This window comes from Populus euphratica, unplaced genomic scaffold (assembly GCF_000495115.2).
Source record: "Populus euphratica unplaced genomic scaffold, PopEup_1.0 scaffold1.1, whole genome shotgun sequence".
Lineage (NCBI taxonomy): Eukaryota > Viridiplantae > Streptophyta > Magnoliopsida > Malpighiales > Salicaceae > Populus > Populus euphratica.
The window spans coordinates 971,830-995,388 of NW_011499845.1; the positions used below are offsets into that span (position 1 = coordinate 971,830).

At 32.5% G+C, this 23,559-nt stretch overlaps 1 pseudogene; it reads left to right on the forward strand.

The window, feature by feature from the left end:
• Positions 1 to 19,150: 19,150 nt before the first annotated feature.
• LOC105130866 (peptidyl-prolyl cis-trans isomerase FKBP20-1-like) lies at positions 19,151 to 21,330 on the forward strand (annotated as a pseudogene).
• Positions 21,331 to 23,559: the final 2,229 nt, after the last annotated feature.

The window sequence follows — 23,559 nt, forward strand, 5'->3', positions numbered from 1 at the left end:
CCAATGGGAGAGAAAAGGATTGATAATTTTAGAGTGGGTGCATCCTGTCCTGAGAACATGGCATGCTTTAAGGGAGCTGCTCCTGCTTTTGAAATTTTGTTTCATATAGTATTTCCAAAAAGAAAAGTGTTTTATTCCCTGAAAGTGGAGGTAATGATAGATTTTCATCGTCATTGATAAAGAGCCAACTGTATTATTTCCCATTTTTAATACAAGGCAGCCGAGGTCTTTTTATAAGCAATCTGCATGAGAAGAATTGTCTGTATGATCAAGATTCTGTTTTTTATTAAAAAAAAATTCCTTCTTTCTGCCTATAGGTTTTGCAGATGGACTAATCATTGGTCTCGGATATAAGCGAACTAGGAAATCTCCGGGAAGTATAAATCTGAAGAACCATTTGAGTGGAAGTGGAGTGAAATTAAGAAAAATCTCTTATTTACTGGTAACGAGAAAGTTGTTTCTTACTTTTAGTGACGAAAGATGATTTTGTATGAACAGTTTGCCTTCATTTAATCGACACGTTCAATGGGGACAGAGAAACTTTAAGCTCAAAAATACTGAAATGCCAACTTCATTTGAACAGGTTCAGCCCCAGAAATATGTGTTGCTGCCAGTTGAATTCACAAAGAAAGCCTTACGCAATTGTTGACTTTCGTTGCCAACTAACATTCTATTTACATGTTTGTTGGCAATATATGGAAGTTATTATGATATACATCTTTGCGTTCTTAAAAGCATAACAAATGAAATCTAGGCAAATGCAGCTAACCCCTTAACATGGCGAGACTTGTGATTCTATTATTTAATCGATGAACAATGGTGCATTGCTGTATATTTATGGCTCAAAGAATACTGTGCTGGGTCTTTCCTGCAGAAAAGGGTAGCTAGTTAATGAAGGAGTCCAGGGTTTGTAGTAAGTGAGATAATTTACTCTGGTGGAAGTTCAGAAGGAAAAGGCAAATCTTGGCCCATGATCATTTGTGTAACCAAGAAATTTCCCTGTCCGAGAATCATTTTGATAATGCTACAAACATGAGTGAAGTTGAAGTAAATTGATTAAGTTTTTCTGCTTGTTTGAAAAAATAAGTGCCCTGTTTGTTCAGGGAAGTAAGCTTGCAGTGAGCGAAAATCCATTTTAGTCTAAATGCATTCCACCAGACCTAAGAACCTGTATGATTATCGACTGAAGCACTGCATAATGTTCTTGAAATTGGTACATTCAAATGGGACAAAGGGAAGCTTTTAGTTCAAATGATTAAGGTTCCTTGGATGTCAGTTCATCTCTTGACATGCTTAGTGTTGCAAAGTCACCAGATAAAGCATTGACTATGAAGAGCTCCGAGGGCCAATGGGCCAGGTATATAAACTGTCGTATGATGTAGAGCTTCAAGTCTTGCATCCTCCTAGCTTGTGAAAATAAAAATAGCATTATTGTTTGCCACAAGGGAAACTTTTGCTGAGATCGTTGCTTTTGAAACCTAATCATTGGCATAGCCAATTTGTTTTGCTACGTTGGACATCAGCAGAATCGGTTGGATAACAATATTCGTATCAGATACGAATAATTTGAGAGAGGAAATTATTTCTAAGGCTATTATCTTTCAGCACAAGGGGGCAGAAAATCTCCTCCGATCATTATCTATATTAATCATCTGATTAGAAAATAAATCAAGTATGACAGCTAAATTTATATGATACGTGAGGTGATTATTTACGCTTCATTTCAGTTTTTATATAAAAAATAATCAAATTAAAATATTATAAAAAAATTGAATGTAAACCAATTTAAACCGAGACCAACTGGTTTTAATTTAGTTTGGTTTTTAAAATAAAAACAGTTTTAAATTGATTTGGTTTAGTTTTTTTAATTGATATAATTTTTTAGTTTGACTCAGGTTTTTTGATTTGGATTCGGTATTTTTTATTTCAAACTTATTAAACTAAAACAAAACCGGTCAGTTACGCTTCATTTCAGTTTTTATATAAAACATAATCAAACTAAAATATTATAAAAAAATTGAATCTAAACCAATTTAAACCGAAACCAACTGGTTTTAATTTAGTTTGATTTTTAGAACAAAAGCAGTCTCAAATTGATTTGGTTTAGTTTTTTTAATTGACATTATTTTTTAGTTTGACTCAGGTTTTTTGGTTTGGATTCAGTATTTTTTATTTTAAACTTATAAAACTAAAACAAAACCGGTCAGTTGTTTTTTAAACTTTTAATGAGTTTTTTTTTATAATTTAGTTTTTTAAATTGTTTTTAAATTTTCTCAATTTAATTGATTTTTTAATTTTTTTCTCACCCCAATACAGGCCGCTCCAAATCATATTCTACGTCTCGCAGACTCCGACAGGAACAAATAAAAAGCACTGCCTTTAAACAAAGACCTGGGTAACGGTGTTTAATGTTCTCATAATGGCCCTCTCTTTCAAATTGACTATTAACAAAGATTTGATCAAGGCTTGGAAAAGTTCTGCAAAATTATTTATCTTATGCCCGGCAGCTTTGCAAGGTAGATGTTGTGTGAAATACTTTGGCAGCAACTGCTAAGGCCAGTACAAAACAAAAGGTTTGATTATCAATTTCCAGGCTTTTACTGTCATGGAACCATGTGAGATTCTCTCCCCACTTCGATTAAACAAGTGACCATACGGAAAAGTTACCCTGCAAGATCACTTGTCCACTGACTTAGATATCGAAGTTTTCTTTGAATTATGTTTTTACACAGCTTCAAGTGCAACACATGACCTCTAAAGCCAAACACGTACTAAAGCTGGAAACAGAGTTTGTTCCTCTTTGTTTGACCTTTGCTTTTAGAACATTACTGCAACTTTAGAGGAGAACACTTTCCTGCACGATACTAAAAGAAGTCACAGGGGGAACAGGCGACTCTCGTTTACGTGATGATTAAACAGTGCCTGTCTATCCGAAGAAAACATATCCAGAAAGAGGAGGATAAATTATGACCAAAGCTAACCAATGCAGGTCAAAAGCATTGTTAGTGGTCCCGAACCTTGATCTAGAAACCATTAAAGGGCACCAGCGAATAGGACAAGAAGCGCTAATTGGTTAGTTAAGAAAACCTAAGACGTCTCTTGATGAACCTCTTCATGACCCCCAAGAAGCCACCTATTCGTTCCTTATTTTGGCCATTCCCGATTTTCATGCAGCGCTAACATTGACGTCACAAATTGAATTCTTTAGTATACTGGCATCCAATTTGCAGTTGATGAGAGTTTTGACCTTAATCATATTTTATCAAAAAAATTAAAACAAAAGAAACAGAGAAAACCTCAACTTATCATCATAAGAAAAATAACGACACCATGGGAATTTCTTTGACAGGAAACCTGATGATGAACATCTTCAGGGTAAATAACACTGTTGGCCTTCCTCGTCTGAGCTGGTCTTAATTTCAACGCATTCATGAAACGTTAAGAACGCAACTCAGCACGCAGCATTACAGTTTCCTTCAACTTCTGATTCATGGGATCTAGTCAAGGTTTGGTTACTAACAAGAATAAGACTCTGCTCTATTTTAATAAGCCACTAATTAGCGAGAAATTTTCTGTTAGGGATTTTCACAACAGGAGCTCCTGCCAATAAAATTTTAATGAACTGAACGAAAAAATCATATGGTTTGGAATCGTAAGAAATTTCTTGTCTGTACATCGAAAGATTGTCCCGGGGCTTGTAACTGCATCAGTTTTTCTGCTAATCCGAATTGATCTCGAATTTATTTTCACCATTCAACGATTTTGCCAGAAATTTAAAACAAACTGTTTTTGTTAATTGTTTTTCTAAATGCACTTAATCATACCGATAAATTAATGAGAAACTAAACCAGTCCATATGTTCTAGTCCAGACAGGTACATTCGAAAGGCAAACTGAAACTCTAAGCTGAAGAACACGTGCACATTACTAACCTTGAAAAGCTCCATGCAGTTCTTAAAATGCTCACTTAATGTCATCGAATGTATGATTTACCCTCTAGGGATTTACTAATTTTCAAGAAGTTGTTGATGGAGGAACACTTGATGGCAGTCCACTTGCACTATTGTAGTTAAATCTGTCTCAGACTGCGTGGATGAATTGAGGTATACAAGAAATGTCACGGCACTTCAGTTCTAAACAGGCACCCTGTTTCCTCCGAAGACAACCAAATCATCGCAACATTATTGCTTTGAAATTTCACGAGTAGAAAATCGAAGGGTTGTCTGAATGTCAGTAACCAGGTCAATGATTCGTTACAAAACCAATGAGAAGGACTGCTAGTTTGAGTGATTATTCAATACTTATGATGTAATGCTCTGTCTTACACATTCATGCACGCAAAAGCAAGGATAGTTTTTACTAGTCGATCCTGATTCCTAAACCATGTGATTGTGAGAGAAGCGAGGAGGAGCAATTCAATGCCTCTGAAGCTGCTTACATTTCTTATCCTCACACCGCCATCATTAACCGAATATATCCAAAAAAAGAGAGTTGATCTAATTAATATTCAACTGGTTTTAAAAAATTCTTGATTGTAGGCTACGATGTTACAACATAGAGCATCACAAATCATAATTCAGTTCAAACTTCAAGCAACCAACGAACTCTTTTTGCAATTAGACCAATCTATCACCACCCCGATGCTAGAGTTCTTGCTATTGAACTGTTGACATGTGAGCATTTTTTTAATGCTGGGACATGGATCGACCAAAATCCAAAACTTATCAAACTTATTTCCATCCGATGAACCTTTTAGTATTCTATTAAGAGAGAAAATGGAACCTTTTGATTATTTTTTTCGTGATTTATTTTTAATGACAACGCAAAAAAATAATAATAATAAGCCTTGGAAAATTACCTTTTAAATTATTTACACGTGCGTGCACGAGATTCCTTCTTCCCATTACTTGTGTGTAAGCATTGCCGTTTGACCAGAGAAGAGTCGGTGAGGACTTTCTGTATCCGTGACCTGAGACGCAAAGCGTGCATGGCGCAGACCGACACGTGTGCGAAGAGATACGAGCACCCTCGATATTAGACTAGTAGACAGATATATTTCAGTCCCTGTATATCAAGACTTCCGAATGTTAACCTTATAGTTTGCAGAACATTTCAATATGGGACGGGCCCATTTTTCAACTTAATTTTTCGTATTTGCTCTCAATCTTTTCTCTCAAAACAGCATACACGTGATAGTTTTCCATAGAAATCCTTAGAAGTCCAAATAGTTAACAAAATTCAAAATCCCACCGTGAATTGTAGTTTGTTATTTAATGGAAAAGGATCATATTGAACTTTTCTGAAAACTCTGTAAGGTCAATATGGAAACTTTAAACCATGGAAACCGAAACTTAATATAACGCAGTTAAGAGGATTGGAGTATGGTTTGCCCTGAACTAAATTGCCATATAATATACAATGCATAAATAATCAATGAAAAGTTGGCCTCCGTTGGCATTGTTGCCATGTGCCACATGTGATCATCATCAGCCTGCGATATAACGCTACTCCAGAAGAACAATGCTTTCCTTCGCCTGCGTGTTCATATTTTACACAAATGGAGGTGCCCAGTATATTTCAGCATTCCTCTTATTTTAATTTTCTAGTACATCGGTATCATTTAACTTTTATCTTCAGATTTCTTTATAGTTTTCAAAATAAAAGAGAGAGAAAAACCGCAGCGAAGCTTGAAATCGATTTGTTGTTTCAGGATTTGTTGAAATTCTACCTCCAAGCGCAGTCGAATATAGCTAAGGCTACCCCACTGACTAGCGCTGCAGTTTTTGGACTCGCTGTTTCAAGATTTGTCTTCGAGCGACTATGAGATCAACTTGGTCAAATCATAGTTTTTAAACCCGGATGGTCAAATAAATAATTCGATCGCATGCATGACCTTGTGCTAGTTTCCATTCACTGGACGGATGTGAGGAGACAACGCACGAGTTTCTGATCCCGTGAAAAGTTTTCTTCTTTTAATTCATAGATTAGCAGTGTTTGGAATTTTGGAAGCATTAATTTTAAAAAATAAAATATTTTTTTAATTAATATTTTTTTAATATTTTTATATTAGTTTAGTGTATTGATGTGAAAAATATTTTTTAAATAAAAATATATTATTTTAATATATTTTAAAATAAAAAATACTTTAGTTTTAAACATAATATAAACAAAATGAATGGTTAGAAGGAGAGAGTACCGGGGCCCTCTTGTTTAAGAATTAAGGGTGGTGCAATGACCTTATACACTAGTGAATTATTTTGAAAGTAAACCTCCACTTGACATGTTAGTTTACATATAAAATAATTAATTTTTGGATATTTTAAAGTTAATAATTGTATAAATTTTTAATGATTTTAAAGTTCATAACATTTAAATTAGTAATTTTTAAAAATTAAATTTAGAATAAGTTATACCTTTTAAAATTAACAACGGAATTAGCTACAAAAAGTTTCATATTTTTTAAAAAGTATATAAAATTTTTATTTTAAAATATATTAAAATAATATGTATAAAGTGAATTGTACTGTTTAATACATCTACTATTAACAATAACGAATAAAACTGTTTTTTTTAATAGAGATTGAGTTAAGAATGTATTTTTTTTTAATATCTTTTTTACTTAATATTTTTTAAATTTCTTTATCAAATCATGCTATGCTGGTAAAATACCCTTTTATATCAATGGGGATGGATGCATGATAGCCTTTTTTGCTTTCACCGGAACGGTTGGCATAGGCACGCATGATCAAAGCCATCGAAGAATGGGTCCACCCTTTGCTAGTGCTTAAATAGAAAGCACGCCAACCATCAGTCATCGGTCTCCTTCGTTTTGTCATTGTAGCTTGTAGGTGATTGCCTGCAATTGATCGATCAAATGTACACCCGAGTGAAAATCATGTCGGCTCATGGCCGTGTACGGTCACATCCACACAATCATTTCTCTCAATTGGAGCAAGCTGCAAGCCAAGGGGTACAAGTTTATTTCGCCAGTTAAATCTTGCCAAGTTCTAGAAAGTCCCCGAGTTTGCATTTAGATCGAAGTTTTATTAATCGAGCCACCAGCACTCTGATCAGGAAAAAAAGAGAGTCAAGACTGTAATGGCGGATATTCTGTCTATATGCATGTGTGTGTACAGGTGTGTATACACGCACACATCGGGCCTGATGAAATTCAAATTTGACTGTATCGGTACAAATTATGTTCTGGAATCACTGTGCTTTCCATTGATCTTAAATGAGTGTCCTTATTCTCCAACTCACTTGCTAAAAATAGTTTTTTTTAAAAAAAAATAAGTTACACAAAAATATTTTTTTATAAAGTGAATTATTTTTTTAATATTTAATGATATAATAAAAAATAATTTATAAAATAATTTATAGTGTTTAATTATATTATAAAAAATAACTTATTAGTATTTTAAATTTTTAAGTATATTAAAATAATAAAAAAATAAATTTTACAAATTAAAAAATTGAATGGGCATGAATTTGGAAAAAAATATAATTTCACAAATTATCTCAAATAAAATAAATAATAATAAAAATAATAGAGATTAAATTTAAAAAAATAAAAAAAACTGAAAGATGAAGAAATTAAAATAACAATAATTACTATTTTATAAATTATTTCAAATAAGATAAATAAAAACTAAAAAAATAAAAATTAAATTTGACAGATAATTTTTTAAAAAATAATAAGAAAAAAATAAAAATAATTATAAAAATATAAAATTAAATTAATATAAAAATTAAATTATAAGGAATAAAGTTGAAAAATAAATATTCAAAATAATATACATATATATATATATGTGCGTGTGTGTCAATAAAAAATTTAAGGATCAAATTTAATATAATCAGTGTATAACATAATATTTTTAAATTTTTCATGATTTACAGAAAGTGTTTCAAAAACTTTTCTGAAAATTAAGTTAAATTTTTTTTAATTATATTTTTTTTATTTACTAACTTTTTTAATAATAAATAAATATATAAAAAAATAAAAAATTACTTTTCAAAAAATAAAAATATTTTTGATATATAAAATAAATAAATAAAATAAAATCATATCAAAATTTAGTAATTGCACGTTTTGGAGTAGTAGGTTAGAGACATGCATCTCCATCCGTAAAGCCTGATAAGACAAAGCCTATAGATAAAAAATACATTAAAATCCGATACAAGCTGGTCCTTAAATTGGGAAAGTACATCCTGAAGCCGACGACTTCCGTAAGTGCATTAAGTTGAATTTGATCCTTTTATTTTCAGGAAAATATCTTAAAAAATTTATTTTATGTTTGATAAATTTATGAAAAGTTGTAAAAAAAATATAATTATCATTTTTTTTTGTTGCTTGCAATAATTTTTATAGAAGTATGTTGAATTCTTTTATTTAGGTAAATCTTTTTCTTTAAATATTTCTTTGATATTTGAAATATTAACATGTTTTACTTGAGATTTTTTTTATAAGATTATATATTTATAATATTATATAAAAAGTATAATTATATTTTATAAAATAAAAAATATATAAAAAATTATCATTATACTTTTTAGATTTCATTTTTTTTACAAGTGACTAGATATTTATATTTAATATTCTATATATATTAGATAAGCTTAAAAAAAATCTTAAGATATTAATAAATTATTTTTTAGTTTATTTTTTTATATTTAAAAACACTGAAAAATATTTTTTATTTTTTATGATATTATTAAATATTATAAAATAATTTATTTTTAAAAAAATTATTTTTCAACAAATGAATAATCTACTCTTCACCACTAACAGCGACGTAAACTATATTTCTATTAAATGAATACACATTGCAATCATTATATCATCGCTGTTAGTGATGTATCATTTATAAAATCTAAAACAAAGAGAACTTTAAGTAGCTCAACATTATAATTACAAGCAACTTGAACATTTAAAATTCTGTTTTTATATTGGCACATCCATATGAATCCAAGATCATATAAATAGTTTCTAATTTCATTAATAAGAATCTTTATCTTTAAATTTTAAGAGTTAAAATCTAACTAATAAAATATTATATTTATTATTTTTAGAAATTACTAATTTGAGTTTTACAAGTTTTATCACTGTTAAAGTCTTACATTGTTATTAATTTAAAAATTTACAAAACTAATTAAGATATACATAAATTAACCTAAATATCCATTATAAAATAAAAAACAATATATAAATTGACCTAAATACCGATTATAAAATGAAAAGACAAATACAATCACAACACTAAATAAATTCTGAATATGAATAACAAATGATCTCTGGCTGTTTATCGACTGTTAGGGTAATAGATTAGATGGAAGGCAATGACTCACTGATACTGTTAATGAAACCTTTCTCCAATAACAAAATGTAAATCGGTAAATACATGCTATCCTATTTTATAACAATAATCTATTTTCCAAACCTATATTTCCTGAACAAGAAAAGGCATTTCGTCATGAGAACACTCCCAATGACAACCAAGCACCGAGTCAGACACAACGACTGGTTCTCGTAATTATCTGAAAGTTGAACGGTAAAAAAATAAAATTACCGGCACAAAGAGTCTCTTTTTTTCTCTACCACCTGAAACCCTGCGAAGGAGCACCTCTCTTTAATTATCACCGTATATTCATTCTCGTGTTTAGATTTCATAGCGCTACAAAATCCAATCAAAATTTTATGTAACCCAAATCAAGTATTCCATCTCAAATTTAACATCTCAAAATCTCGGTAATATCGCAACTGCAGAAAGTAATAGTAGTATGGTACATTCTGAACATTGATAATAATAATAATATAAAAAGACGAAAGACATGAGAACGGTACTGTCTTGGTCAGTCTAGTGTGAAATGTGACCATCCATTCACACCCCTTAGAGTAATCAGAACAAACTCTACTCTCTTTCTACAGTCGACACCACTACAAATTCTTCCGATGATGATTTGCCACCTGTGAATTTCTTGATTCTGTAGTGAAAATCAAGATCTTTTGACAATTTTCTTTCCTATGCAAGAGACCAAGAAGATGAAAAATCTTGGATGGTTTCACTTTATTTTACTACGTTTCGTTCGAAGAGCTAACGAGGTGGCTACACATTTTCTTAAGAAATCATTTTTGTGTTCTGATTCGAGGTCTGAAAGTTATGAGGCTATAACCTGTGCCTTGAAAAAGGCTATCCAATGGATGACATCATGATAAACTGAGTAACTTCGAGTCGACGAAGAAGCTTGATGTTAGTCGCTGAAACGATGTGCACCTGGACTCTCTAAATTTTCATTCTAGCCCTGTATTTTAAGAAAATTCGTCTGGAGGTCACTGAACGTGTTCCTTTTCTCACGCTATCCCTATAATTCTTACTTGGAAGGTGCCATTTTCTTTTTTATACTATAAATTAGAGTGATCCGCACATCAGAAATCACATTTCTCGAAGAGTATTTATAGTAAGTTTTCCAATTCTTTGTATGCCAAGATTATCTCTATTCCTTTTTTTTTTGGTAAGTAAAGATTATCTCTATTCCTCGAACGATTAAACACGCAAGAATTTATCAAAAAATATATTTCCAATTTTTTTTTTAATCAGTGGTACCATCTGCTACCTCCTCGACCCCATCCGCCTTCCTCCGCGACCCACACCAAGCACCAACACTCAAGTAACTCTATTTTATCACAAACCGTAACTTCTGATGCCCTTCAGCAATGAAAAAAAGAATCCATTTTCGAATTAATTAGCAATTACCTCGAAATTTACAGTTACAGGCCACACAGCACAGTGAGATTTCTTGCATCAGTGGTTGTTTGTTATTGTAATAAATGTTATTTTTAATGAAAAATAATATTTTTTTAATTCTTACAATAACACATTAAGAACCTTAATATTTTTGTAATTCTTACAATAACACCTTAAGAACCTTAATATTGTAATATAAAAACAAACCATCCCTTATATTTCCTTCGCCTCGTTTCTCCCTTCCATGGCCGATGACGTGTGTTGATTGGGGACCCACCTCAATAAAATACGGATATTTTGTATAAAATAATTAAACAATAAGAAATTATATGATGGGTCTCTCGAGGCAAAGAAGGCCCGGGAGATAGCCACAGTAACGCTATTGACAAAGTGATGGATTTTTACATCTTATTTATTATTCTTTAATTTTAGTCTTCACTCATTATAAATAGGAGCTCTCACCCGCCTCGTTTCTTCCTCAGTGACTAGATCTCATTACTAAAAAACATACAAACCTCCCTGATCCGTTTTCACTCCTTGTAACTCTTGTTTTCTCCATCTCTTCTTCTGCCTCCAAGCCTACTAAAGAGGGAGAAGAGATTTATAAGTTTTTCTGAGAATTCATTTCTTTGTTGATTGTCATGACTAATACTCTCACTCACAGTGCAAGTGCTCCACCACAATTCTACTTCGATGAGAAGTGGAAGCTGACCAAGAAAGAGGGGTCATCAAGAAGCAGATCCTCGACTTCTTCTCTAATGAAGAATTCATCTCAAAGGAGGTGTTCTTTTACAAGAAAATGTGCAAGGCTTGTTAAAGAACAGAGAGCTAGGTTCTACATCATGAGGAGGTGCGTCACAATGCTTATTTGCTGGAGAGACTATAACGATGCTTAAAAAAATTTGAAAGAGAAAGAAAGAAAAGGCAAGAGGGATCTATTTAGAGAAATTTTGGCCGAAGTTTCTATCTCTTTTAGCCTCTTTAAAAGATTTCTCTCTCTCTCAATGAGATGGTTTCTTGGGTTTAAGCTTCAATTTGACCCACTATCAAGGCATTTTCTGGGCATCCAAGATGAAGAGGAAGAGGAAGAGCAAGAGCAAGAGCAAGATATATATATACATGTATATAAATTAAGATTTTTTAGTCGTTTTCTTTTCTAAATTTTGCCTTTTGGGTTAGATTTTTTTGGGGCTCCGGGAACTCTTCAGAAGGAGATGGGTTCTTAATGTTACTGTCACTTTCAGAATCAGAGATTAATATGACAGAGAGATCGTTCAAACATGGTTCTCGCTATTATGCTTCTATGTTCACTACCATCCATTTTTGTCCTTGTTTCTCCGTTTCATTTCTGGGTTTTCTTTGTCTCAATGATTGAAGTGACGGGTGTGATCTCACATCACTCTAGTTTCTTCTATCTCTGGACTTTGTGAGAGTCAGAGAGATTCCATTTAACCATTGCAGCCGCTGCAGGTGCGTCTGGGTGGGTCTGGTATGATTGGCTGCAATAGTTATTAATTTTATTTCATTTTTTGAATTTTTAAGACTATCATGGATGTTGATAATTAATAAAATAATGATAGTCATCTCAGCATGAAGATGGATCAACGTGGGGGAGAGAGAGTCTCTTTATTAGGGTCCTTCCCCAAAGGAGTGCAAAAGAGATGCCCTTTTCTTCAATTATTTTTGCATATTAACTGCTATGACAGCCATTAAAGCTTGATTTTGAAGAAAATATCATCCTTGCTACTTCCTTCTACTGTATGTATATTTACCACAGCTTAATTACCTTTTATCATTTTTAACTGATAGGGCTCGTAATCAGATTCAGGGAAGTTGATGAGCACGAATTACAGTGCCGTGTTCAATGTTCGAAATCACTGTAATATCCTGCAATCTTGAACCATTGACCACAGTTTGAGTTGGGACCACTTCGATTTCTTATCCAGTTCAGGGTATTTTTTTGTACTTTTCCCATGAACAATTTCAGTGGTAAATCCCTGAGGCATGCGAAGGGTAAAATAGCAAGCGCAGTGGGGCGAATTCTTTCTGTGTAGATTATTAACACCTGGGCTCCCCGATGTTGAGGCTTGAGACTCTGGATCGGTAGTGTGGTGTTATCATCATGGGTTCTGACGACGACTCGTTATAAAAAAGAAACCTTTGGGAACATAAAGCTTCAATTGCTAAAAATAAGAAAGCACAGTTAAGAATTCAAACTTTTTAGCGTGTGTTACAGATCGGAAATTACATGATTTTATATATATAGTGCGAGTGTAGTGTAATAATTTATATGGTAACAGTACTTGCGTTGGAAAAGGCAAGTTGGCTTCATGGCTGACAATGAATCAGCTGATGGACACATGGGCTCCCAAATTCGTATCCTTCACGGTTCACATTTCACGTGGCCAGTGTCTATTTTTTTATTTATTTATTAATGGATGTCCGGTAAGCTCAACTCGACTAGATTCATGTACAAGACTCGGTAACCTGCTTCGAACAGTAGAGCTAATCTTTTTACAAATATCACATCTTTCTTGTATGCCTTTGTTATGTTAATGGTCCTATTTCCATTATGTGTGCCACGTCATATTAATTTCATGATGGTTTATGGATTTAACAGTCGCGAGATACCTTTTACTTCCTTTTTATCGATAATCCTTACCTTACCACTCGGTAATAAAAGTATTTTGGTCATTTTTCCTTACCACTGTGTATTCTAATAACACTGTGTATCTACACGAAGGGGATAAATCTTAACCTGGGTCGTTTATATGATTGAGGGTAAGGGTTTTTGAATGTATGATTAAAGTATTTTTTCATAAAATATATTAAATTAAATATTTTTTGTTTTAAAAAAATATTTTTAATATAAATAAATAAATAAATTTAAATTTTTAAGCAATGTTGTTTCAACCGTGTTTTCAAATTTATATTTTGTGGTTATGATGGGCACTGATCTCAAGTAATGTATCTAATCCAGGCGAGTAGATTCTTAATCCATTGGTAAGAAGCCAAAATGAAAAAAAGACTAGTTAAGATATCAATTCATAGTATACAAAATCGGAAGCCAAAAAAACATTGTCTCGGCATTTATTTGAGTGATCACTTCGTAAGACTATTAGTAGAATCCGTCGGGTTAATTCTGCCTTCGCAAAAAAAAATTAATAAAAAATATGTTAGCTGATTTGCTAGGCATGGGGTTAATTCTGCCTTCGCAAAAAAAAATAAAAAAAAATCTGTTAGCTGATTTGCTAGGCATGAATTTATGAATATACAGGCATGAACTACACTTTTTTTCTCACGTGGTCTTCTCTCCATCACAATAAAAAATAAAAATACCCGTCTTCACATTAAATAGATAGGTGAGAAGGTGGAGTGAGACTTGAGAGTAGTAATATATATATATAAAGGTACCGGTTTAGTAATTGGAAATAATATATATTACATTCCTGCAAGCCGAAAATACCTAATCGGGATACGGTCTGTTCTCGTGACGTGCCCAGATGCAGTAGTAGTTTGATACTGTGTGCTCTCTGTTTTCGTGGGTTTGAATTCAATGGTGGTTGATGATCGTTGGTGTCATTAATGGCAGCACTTCCCTTTTCAAATTTTGGGCCACGACAAGTTATTAAGACAGGGTTTCACTGTTTCCCAACACTTTACATTTTCTCTTCTTTTCCCCGGTCTTAATTACTTGTTCGTTATGGTCAAAAAAACACCTTGCTTTTCCCTAGCATTTCTTCTATATATGCACTCTTTTAGCAACCAGACAAACATCACTTCCCTAACAAATTAAGATCTCAATGCTAATCATTAAAGTTAGCTTGGCGTGCCAAAGGATTCACCAAAAACAAAAAGGAAATTAACAAAGAAAACATTATCTCCTTCCTTGGCTTTAGTAGAGAGGGAGGTGACCTGCGCATAATAGCTCCGGAAGAAAAAGGAATCATGGGCGCCCCACAAATCCTCTCCCACTTGTGATTCTGGTCATCAAGACTCTTAATGGATTCTTGCATTTGTAATGGTGGTTCATTTTCTACTGGATAAATTAGGATCTTCTAGGGTTTCATTTGCAAACCTTTAGCGATCATCATCATTATTTATTTTAGTGATTCTATCCACTACCATGCAAAAACCTTGTTAAATACTTCGAGATTATAAAACGATGCCTAGTGTGATATTTATCTTGATTTGTCCAGATGGTTGGGTGTGTGTATGAATAGCAAATAAAATCACTCTTCTACAGTTTCTCTAATGATAGTAATTTGATAATTAACACAAAAACAGGTTCTGTGCTTAATCGTGGTAAATCTCAAACAAATATTCACTCTCTCTGGGACACACAAAATCCCCACTTATCATTGCAAATTGATTGCTGCAATCTTGATGTGAGACTTGCGAGCCACCTAGCGTGAACTTTCCCTTGACCCGGTCCACGTCTATTTAGAGTAGCCTCCATTAAGAATTTCAACTTTTCTTTTCGGCGTAAAATATGCATTAAGAATTATTATTTACTTCAACTTTATGTTTTTATCACGCTTCATTTTACAATAATGAAAATGGATGCTATACTGCACACGTAAGTTTGACTAAACAGTGTCAATTTCTTAAATCAAACAAGTCAAGTTTGAGTTTCAATAACATTTGTTTCTCTAGTTTTAATACAGTGAAAGAGAATTATTTCTATTATAAATACTTTTTTATGGATAAAAAAACAGTAAAATAGCTTAGAACTGAAGGATGGACACCAGTTAAAGGAAAACGATACTCTTATAGTCTCGCGGGACATCAGCTATAATAAGATCAAAACAAAACAATAATCTATTATTATTCTTCGGACAACATCTAGTGAGTGGACGAAGAAAAAAACAAAAGCAAGCCTTGTTTTCAAAGGCAACAAATTGTGGGTTTTTTAGGTAGAAGGAAAGAAGAACCAGGAAAATGTTTTTTGTGTGGGCTCTGAGAGAAAAGCCCCAAACTCTGTCAAAAAAGGCTAAACTGTTAGCGGACCCATTCTGATCGTTGACCCACGCGCGGGTTCTCAAAGGGTCCCACGACAAAGCAGCGCTCCAGGTCCCTGTTTGGTCAACGGTCACATCCTGGACACGCAAGAGTGAGTAATCTGATCAAACGCATGGAAATAAATATTCCAAAACCTGGAATTCTTCCGTTGCATGAGAATAAAGAACAACACTTGAGAAGAAAGGAGTCTCAGTCCATTGTGAACCGATGGTCACGTGGGAATAAGGGGCCCGCCATCACGCGGGGGATGGTTTTGTATTCGGTGGTCGCAACTGTAAGGTGTGTAGGGTTAGTTTTGGTTCTGGATTGTGATTGGTTGGAATCGGAGGTTCGAGCAATTATTGAAGTGTAGGGGCTGGAACGGAGGTCCTGGGACCCCTACCCTCTGAGTTCGTCGGCTCCGAAGACATGGACATTGTATCTTATATATGATCTTTTACTACACTCCCCCGAGTATTAAATGTTGAGTTTCTGAAGTTGATATTTGCGTTTTCATTTTGGATTGTGTCATGGCTTATGTTTGACCATCTTTGAAACACCTTTTCCCATCTTCAGACTTGACAACCCTAACCCTGTTTTTCCTTTTCCATTGAGATCTCTTTCCCTCCCCTTCGCAGCCAATTTGATATAGATGTTACCAAGGCCATAGCCATAGCCATCGCCATAGCCATAGCTCTCGTGTTTAAAAAGCTATGATTTTAGGATTGAGAAGGTATTTACTTGTTACTAATTTTAAACTATGGTCCCGGGCATGGAAAACTGAACAACCAAGATAAAATCATGCTTTCTAAACAAATCTATTTTGTAAAATTCTTCTGAACCATAATTTTGAAGCTTGATGGATTAGTGTATTTTTTATATGTTTGTTTAAAAGCATGTTATTAAAAGAGATGAAAACAACATGATAAACTCAATATATGTAGGCTTTGGCAAAACACCATATACGGATGACAAGATGAAAACAACATGATAAACTCAATATGTGTAGGCTTTGGCAAAATGAATTTAATTTACTTTTAGCACCAACATTTTTTAGTTCAGTTATGTGCTGAATTTAAATACACATAAATTTGATAGGATGTTAAATTCAATCTCTTTATAAGTTAAAGTTTCATGTTAAGCTTTATATATATATATATATATATGAATCTGACAAAATGTTGAACTCAATACCCTTGAGTTCAGCAATGTGCTAAACTAAAGTGCATATAAGTTTGGCAAGGTATTAGAGTCAGTATTTTTGGATTCAGTCACATATTGAGTCTGTATGTATATAAGTTTGGCAAGGAATCAAAACCAACATTTTTTTGTCTAACCATACACTGAATCCAGGTACATATAAGTCTTGCAGTGTATTAAACTGTCACCATTGAATTTGAAATCATTCCAAATTCAAATACATATAAAGTTGATAATCTTTTCAGACTTTATGTTAGGTCACAAGGATTTGTTTGTTTATTCTTATGTCTTTTAACATAAAATGTCAAGATTAAAAAATAATCATTTTCCTTCATCCTTAAATGCATAAAAGTCTCATATAGATCAATATTGTTTCCATCAATATTAATATGTGTAAGAGATATCTTATATAAATAATATTTATTTCTCATTGATAATACAAAGAAGAGATGACATTTCAACATCTATATTCAAATAACATAACAAAGTTAAGATGTTGTGTATATCTTCTAAACCATTTAGGTAAATTGTTGACACTTTTCTATTCTTTAAAGTATTTATATTTTTATTTTCAAAATATTTATCATACATAATAAAAAACAAATATTTTTATTCTTCAAATTTAAAGTTCATTCTCTTATTTATGGCTATCTTTTATTAAAAGTCAATGACTTTATAATTAGTATATCCCTAAATCCCATCTAAAAAATTATTTTGCAAGTGGGAAATCTTTTATCACCTATTATTAACTTCATGAATTCTAAAAAATAGAATATTAAAGTGAACGTATGATTATCTATTATCCAAACATTTAAAAAATCTTATTCTTAATCATATTAAATTTTTATTGCAGTGCAAAAATTGCCTTTATTGAACTTACCTTTCTAGATAAGGTAAAATTGAGCATTCTATTGAATCCTAGATGGAATGGGTTTTTATTTTTTTAATTTTAAAAAAAGATATTTATAAATTTTCTATAAGTCAAAGATTAAAAAATAATTTAAATCAATTGACAAAAATCATATCATGCATGCATGACATAATTTAAAATAAATTTAAGATAAAAATTTAATAAATATAATTTCAAGCATTTTTTTTAGAAGAAGAGATATTTTACAAGTAAAAGTTAATAAGTTAAAATTTAATTTTTTAATCTTGGATTAAATTAGAATTTTACATGATTTTATAATAAACTTTAAATTCAAGTAGAAATTTATTTATAATCAATTCAAAAAATAACTTAAATTAATTTATAAAAATTATACCAAATAAAAACCTAAATAAATTCACAAAATCAAATTTTGAACTACATTTTAAAATAATCATTCATCAAATTTTGAACTACATTTTAAAATAAATAATAATTCTTTATTAATCATAACAACTATACTGCTGCTATAGAAAAAAATAATGTTAATATATAGATCGTAGATAGGGTTAAAGTGTTGATTCTACTCTAAAACAACTCAGATGCAACACACCTACTTTATTGACAGGTGTCTTCAAGTGTTTTTTTTAGATAATCATCCGATTATTTTAGATTGACTACTTTGAATGGATCATGTCATATTGATTGTGGCACTGTATAATTTTAAATTCTTAAAAAATCTTATTTGAAGATGTTTTGTTATCAAATTTTTTCTTTTACTTTTTTATTTCATTCTCAAATTTTTTATATGATTGTAGTATTGTGTAATTTTAAATCCATAAGAAATCTTATTTGAAGATGTTTTATTTTATCAACCTTTTCCTTTTACTTTTAAATTTCATCCTTAAATTTTTTATAGGTATCAACTAGATTATTTTTTAATTAGTTAAGTGGACAACATTATATTAGAATAATTTTTATATGTTTTCATATTAAAGATTGATATGATAAAAAAAGTTTAATAATAATTTTAAATAATTTTCTATAGCCTAAATGCCTTTTGTTATGATTATGAAAATCTAATTGCTGACATATAACTATATAAACTAGTTAAGTCTACAAAATTAAAAACTTAGAACTCATATTAGACTCACTCATCCGATACTGCAGCAACTGAGCCCATGAGATCCAAGCTTTCAACTGTTTAGGCCCCAAATAACAACATAGCCCATAGACCTTAACCTTCTTTCTTTCTATATGTGGATCGGGCTGCAAGCCCACACTTCCATTTTCGCGCAGAATTTTCGTTTTGTTCACACAAAAGAAATTAGCTATGGGCTATTTTCCCCCGATATATCGTCTGCGATTCAACCTGATTTCTTCGTTCTGAATCAGGTCAGTTAATTAAAAAAAAAATCATCGCAGTTTCTCTTTTTCTAATTTTTTTTCTTCCTGTGTCATTTGAACTTTCGTTCGATTGTGATGCATTTGATTACTTGTTTTTGTTTATTAATATAGAAAGGCGGAGCAAAATGAATTGGTATTAATTTCTTCATTAGCAATTAAAACCCTTGGGATTGTCGTTAAATTTGTCTTTTGGTGTTCGATTCTAGTTTAATGCTAACTAACCGTTTATCTGATTTAATCGGATGGATTAGGTTATTGAGGAGCGATGGGTGATTCTATTGATTTATCCGGGGATGGAGGTGTTTTCAAGTCAATCTTGAGGAAAGGAAAAGCTGATGCGATTTGTCCTTCGGAGGATCTTCCTCTTGTTGATGGTATGTTTTGCTTTTGTGGACTCTTGTTAATATTAACCAACTCGTTGTCAGAACACCAAATAGGATATGAATTCTTGCTTTGAACAGTTCAATACGAGGGCATGCTTGCTGAAACCGGTGAAGTTTTTGATACGACACGCGAGGTAACACAGTCTTCTCATTTGAACTTGGGAAGGGCTCGGTGATTCAGGCATAGGAGATTGCCATGAAAACCATGAAGGTTTAAACATTCTTTCTCAGTACAAATTTTTTAAGTTTTTTGTGATTTTTATACCTGTACTGTAACTCATTTCTTGGTCATACCAGGTCGGGGAGGTTGCAAAAATTACTTGCAAACCAGAATATGCGTATGGCAGTGTAGGTTCCCCGCCAGATATCCCACCTGAGTATGTCAATGTAGATTCATATTTTGTAATTTCTTATTTACATCCTCTTGCTTATCTGATACAGAGACTTGTTAATTTCTTATTTAGATCCTCTTACTTATCTGATACAGAGACTCGTTAAGTATCGAAAATGTGTTGCCTGTGAATTAGGAATATTCATTCTCAAGATCAAAGGCCTAAGAAAGATATACTGGAAATGAAATGAATATTTTGAAGTCTTGTGTTTCCAAAAGCATTGCCTAATTATTTGTCTACTGTGTTTATTAACTAAAACATTTGCAAACTCCGAAGCATTCTTTTATTTAATATCGCATTACAACCATTAGTTTTTGGCATTTTTTAGTAGAATCACCCACTGCCACCATCACCGCCATTTTCACCTGATTTTGTTGAGTATCCTCGTCAGAATCCTTATTGACCACCACCATCTTTAACCCAGGCAGGCTGAATAATCATACCGGCACCCTTATTGACGACCTATTGAAAGTATTAATTAAATTCTGCATATGTGCACAGTCAACGAGGTATCTTAAACTGACCCATGAAGGCTAATAGGAAGCCCATCCTTAATTTTGCCCTGTATTGACTTAGACCTTCCCTTTAGACAGCCCTTTGAATCTCCCCCAAGATTTAAACCTTGTTGGATATCAGTTGGACTGGGTGTTTTTCTAAACAAGTAATCCAATTCTCCTTGTGGATAGTCATGAATGTAGTCTAGGATATTCTTTCTGGGAAATTTGATTCCTAGTTTTTGAGATATGTTAACGAAGGATGTATTTCTCACCTTTTTTTCTTTTGCAAGTCACAATATAAGAAACTTATATAAGGACTTCTTCTTCTCGTATGGATAAATAGTCTAATGCGCCAGTTTGTGCATGACAATTGTCCGTCATCATTGCAGTGCTTTAAAATCTTAGCATGCTCTTGGTAATTGTCTTTGCTCTACCATACAAATGGCGATCTGTACCTCTGCTGATCAGATATTTGTATGCTTTAAACAGCGCAACTCTTATCTTTTGAGGTGGAATTATTGGCCTGCAGACCACGGAAGGGTTCCAGTGTAACAGATGTTTCAGAAGAGAGGGCTAGGCTAGAGTAAGCTGTACATCTAAAATAGATTATATGGGTGATTAATATCTTAGCCTTTCTCTCATGAATTTAGTGTTGTGGACTCGTCAGGATTGCCCCCATGTCTCTGAGACAGTTCCGAGTCCGAATCTGCTCTAACCTTGGATGGTGTACTGAGTTGATCTTTTTAGACGAGGCTAAGGGCTGGAGATCCTGAGTCCGCTCCCTCCTTGTTGAAATCATATGGTGAAAAAATTATGGTGCCTGAGCTTTAAGAAGAAATCCATTGAGTAATGATGTGTGCTCTCCTTAGTTGGGTTTATTAATCAACCATTGCGTGTGCGATGTGTAGTCTTGTAGAAAATGGCTCATGATAGAGGAGTTTTGGTGGGGTGGTGGCAGCATGGGAAGATTTAGGTTCAAGGCAGCAGCCTAAGCCCGATCTCAACTTGGGGGACTAGGGTTCATGAAGTTCGGCCCGGGTTTCCTGGGCCGTCCATTTACTCTTTTTTTCCATCCAGTGTGCAAACAATAACCCACTCTGTAAAATTTTTTGTTTAGAAATATATTAAAATAATATTTTTATTTTTTAAAATTAATTTTGATATTAATGTATAAAAATATTTAAAAATATATAAAAAATATTAATATAAAGTAAAATAAAAAATAAAATAAAATTCATTTTTTTTTTTAAATATTAAAACAAATAGGCTCTAATGTCATCTAGAATCCACGTTTGCCTTAGCCTTCCTTTCAATTCTTTTAAATTGTCATCTAGGCCTTAGTTGTCTGCCCATCCATTTACTATTTTTTTTTTTTAGTTCAGTATGCAAACAATAACCCACCCTGTAAACGTTTTCATTTATATTTGGAGGAATAGTAATGGTTATTTTTTAAAAGTATTTTATGTTTGTAAAAATATTAATATATATTTTTTATTTTTTAAAATTAATTTTTAACATTAACATATTTAAATGATTTGAAAATATAAAAAAATATTAATTTTAAGAAAAAAAGATAAAAAAAATTATTTAAAGAAAAAAAAAACACTTGTAAAAAATAAAAACTAAACAACGGCCTTAGCCTCCCTTTCAATTCTTTCAAATCGATAATCCGCCAAACCCCAATCTTAAACTGAAATTTCTTAGTAAAAGAAGCATCCTCGGATAGCGTCCTGAACGCACAATAAATGCTACAACCGTGCAGAAAGCTGAGAAAGTAACGCCGCTTTGGACTGATTCCGAAAGCATATGGATGCCACTGAAAATTGAAGGCTTCAATTTGCAGTCTTCGGCTCTGAACGAAGGTTCTCGGATCTATTTCCGAGATTGATTGCTGATATCATGGTAGAATATGACAGTCATTCTGCGCTTCTACAGCACTGTGATACACCTTATATCTAAGACATTGACTATACAGGAACCTTCATTTCTGTAATGTTAAATCAAGTGTTACACCAACACTAAGCTGCACTCTAAAAAGGAGACCTTCCATCTTTATCAACGAGCTCATATATGCAATTATATTTAGCTTCTAAATCCATCAAACTATGGGCCATTACTTGTAACAAAAGCATATGCAAGAAGCATCCAATCCACCTTGTCCATTTCCATCGCAGACAGGGCATGTTCCCTGCCGTGGCCATGGGTCAATGCAATTAGCACGGAACTGCAAAATGAAAATATTTTCTTGCATGAGGTGTCAAATCTTACGCTGTTTAAATGCAAACGCAAAGCCATTAAAGATAACTTTCTTGCATACGCATAATATTCGCTTTTTAAAATCAATTAATATAGGACTATTTAACCAAAAGAGAAAGATGGTAAGAGCTTCGGAAAGAAAAGACAAGAAAAAGGAGTGCTGAAATAACGGCAACACAGCAGATGCAAAGAAATTGCTTCAACGAACCGCATGAGGAAAATTTGAACCGAGTTTCTGACTATCCGAGGAAGCAATTAAGTTAGAAGCCAAAAGGCATGGAAGAGTGCACATTGGCTTTTGTTTTAGCACTTTAAATTTGTCAACGCCGACCATCCTCAAGTTAGAAGATTTTCGTTAAAAATATCCCTTTCCTCGATCATGTGTTTTCATCTCACCACGTATCTTTTTTTTTTCCTGTACCTTTTTTTTTTTAAAATAATAATTAATGTGTTAAAGGACCATGTTATGGATGGGATTAAAGTATCATGAGAAAATGTATAATTTCTAAGACCCTAAAGACTGTTATTTAATTTTGTTAAATTTTAAGTGATAGTAATTGTGGTGTTTTTTATTTTTTAAATTACTTTTCACCCGAAAAAAGCATTAAATTAATGTTTTTTAAAATGTTTTTATGGTTTTTATATACTAAAGTAAAAAAAAAAAAAACATAAATTAAGTTACAGCAAACTCAAGTTATTCAGGCACTGCTACAAGCAAAAGAATGCAGGAGCTTAAATAAACAGAGAGGGCTTGATTAAGTCTCGATGGTTAATAATTTCAGTTTCTTTTTTAGCGATTATATTCAACACT